We start from the raw sequence: 3,080 nt of genomic DNA, 5'->3' as shown, positions 1-3,080 counted from the left end.
GCGCTCGCCTCCTCCGGCCTGCGCGGCCGCCTCCCGCTGGCCTGGGCTGCGGGGTGCCGGGGCGGCTCCGGCGCTCTGCGCGCGCCCTGCGTGTGTGAGAAAGCGTGTGCAGGGGAGGTGCGTGTGTAAATAAACTTGTCTGGGTTTGCTGGCTGGACTGGGAAGAGCCGTGCAAGAAGCAGGGAAAAGGTCGCGTTTGTTTGAAGAATGCGCCCTGCTCGCTCCCTACCACATGCTTTTAAATAATCCTCCTGCCATTCCCAGGGAGACTCTTAAAAAAAAAAAAAAAAGAAAAGAAAAGACAAATGATTATCGCTGGAGACGGGGTCAGTACTGTGGATGTTCAGATCCTGGAAATATTAGTACTGCGTGCCACAGTGTGAAAATGTTTGGGAAAAAAAAAAAAGAGGAAAAATGATGCTGTGATGCTTGACCGCTTGACCGACCTCAGAATCAAAATCGCCCTCCCCCTCCCCCTCCCCCGTCTTCTGCCCTGGCTCCCTCCTCTTCCTCCTCCTTTGTCTCCCCTGCCCACCAGTCTCTCCCCCTCCCCCGCACCTCTTCTCCCCAATTTTCCTATTCCGTCTGGTAGTTCCAAGGATTAAATGAGATTTTTGACTCACTGCCCTGTTTTTAATTCCAAACTTTACTTAAAAACTACTTTTTAAACTAAGTCTATTTTATAACAGTATGCGGTTAACAATTCACTTCTTATCATTTGGGAAAAATAGACTAATAATGGAAAACAATCTTTTATCGTGGGTCCAGAAGAATGAAGACTCTTAATTGCAGCTGTGGGTTTAGCTCCATCCTGAGACCTCAAGAAGCGAGTTCTGCCTGCATGCAACATATCTCACCCAGTCCACACCAACAGAAAGGTTATGCAATGTGGTAGAAAATCATGAGTGTGAGTCCTTCAAAATAACTTCCACATGAAACCTGTTTACAGTGACTAATGAGAAAGCCTGAATAAGAAAAAAAAATTTTTTTCAGATGAAGTTGGTTATAAGACAGAATGTGGTTTTGTATTAAAATTAAAAATCTATCCTGGAGGAGTGCAATAGCTTTTTTCTGAGAAGGAAGAGAAATAGGGTGACATTTCCTTACATTTCATGTAAGGATGAAATGCTGAAGGACATTTTAAACCATGTTACATTTGAATTTTCAAAATGTTGACCTTGACCATATGAAACTCTGGTGGACACAGCAAGAGTGTGGGTAAACAGTGAGACCCAGGCATGCAGAAATGGGGTGTGGGGTCCAGGGGGGGCAGCAACTGAAGCAGGACACAGATGAATGCTGGGACTCCTTGGTGCACAGGCATACCTTGTCTTCAAAAAAGAAAAAAAAAAAAAAAGACATTCAGTCATTTTAGTTTTAAGTAGTTGTCATTTAGCAATTAAGTTAATAAGACTATTTCTCATTTGTCCAAAGCCTTCCTGTAAGGAAAGGAAAAAATTTCCCATTGGACTTTTTCTGAGTTAAGTGTCATAAGAAATCTGTGAGTTAGGGGTCAGGGAGATGGCTCAGTAGAATAAGTGCTTGCCTGGCAAGCTCAAGGGCCTGGTTCAATCCCTGGTTCCGCAAAAAAGAAAGAAAGAAATCTGTGAGTGAACTGCAGCTCCCTCTTCATGAGTGAATGCTCCCAAGGAAGACACCAGATTCTTAGACATCTTTTTAAATGTTTTAGATGTCAGACTCATGTCAGAAGTTTTGAAGTTTGTAAATAAAGGCTTTTTTTTTTTAACCAAATAAAGTGTCATGTTATTTTATGCCAAATATTTCCTTCTGAAAATTTTCATTCTTGGAAATTCCTTTATTTATTTATTTGCTTTCCTTTTTTTGGGAATCTTGAAGTTCACTTTCAAAATGAAATTTTAAACAGGAGAAAATCAGCTCTAGATTCCCAAGATTCTTTTTTTCTAGCAGATAAAAGAAAGCTCTAAGTCTTAATAATAATGTCCACTATGAATGACCTGTCTGTATCAGACAATGTTTTAACTTACAGATATTTTATTTTCTTATTAGAAGCCTGTGATATAGCTATCTTATCACACCCACGAAGAATTTGAGGCCCAGAAAATCCAAGCAGCCCACTTTAGCTCATAAAACTGAAATTTGTATCCAATCCTGACTCTACAAAATCTTATAACCTTTGCCCCAGTCTCACAATCAATAACTAATTAATCAAGACAACTCACTAGATATAACCACCTTAGATTTAATTATGATTTGAGGTCCCTGAGTAATATAACAATTGATCATATAGGAGGAATTATAAACGACCTATCTCAGGGCTGTGGTGCAGCATCTGACATGGGGGCTTGATTGTATCCTTAGCCAAGTATGAAAAAAGGTAGCAACTCTTTTCTGGTCTATTTCCCACCTTTGATTATCATTTTATACTAGGTTAGACACATGAATTTCTGCCTCTATCTCCATAGTCTTTGTCCTTTGTTGTCCTCTCCAAGATGTCTGTCAAGGTTTTGTTAGCAGCTGCTGAGAACTCTGAATTCTCTGTTCCTTCTCATGTAAGGAGCAGGAAAGCTCACAGTTGGTTCCCTTCAACATGAAGGCCTGCTAGAGCTTCTAACCACCTGGAAGGGGTTTGTGTCTTCATTCTGCTTTTTGTCTTTTGGGTTCAGAAACAGCAATGCAGGTGCTATATGAATATATTGATGAGAAAATGAAGTTGCAACCTGTGTGTCAGCTGAGAAGTGGACCCTATGCCTCTCGGCTCTTGTGCTGTGCTGTGAAATAGCGCAGTGTCCAGCTGATGTCAAGCAGCAGTTTGCCCGGTGTCATTGTCCTTGCCCCAGGGTCTCTGAGACACTGTCTAACCCTGATCTGTAAGAGCGAGCCCCAGATGTGTGCTGTTTGCTCACAGAGCAGTCCAGGGTGGGAATTTCAGATCAGAAACAGCTCCCCTCCACAAGTGGTTTAGAATCCAGTGTTCTTCAGTCTTGGGGCTTTGCCACCAGCTCTAGGAAACTGGCCTAGAGCAGAGAGGAGGCAGAATAGATTGCCACAGACCTTGGCCACACCCACTGCAAGTAGCACTGGGCAGCCACTTCCCAAGT

Source organism: Octodon degus, unplaced genomic scaffold (genome assembly GCF_000260255.1).
Source record: "Octodon degus isolate 3935 unplaced genomic scaffold, OctDeg1.0 scaffold00016, whole genome shotgun sequence".
Taxonomy (NCBI): domain Eukaryota; kingdom Metazoa; phylum Chordata; class Mammalia; order Rodentia; family Octodontidae; genus Octodon; species Octodon degus.
This window is presented reverse-complemented; position numbering follows the sequence as displayed.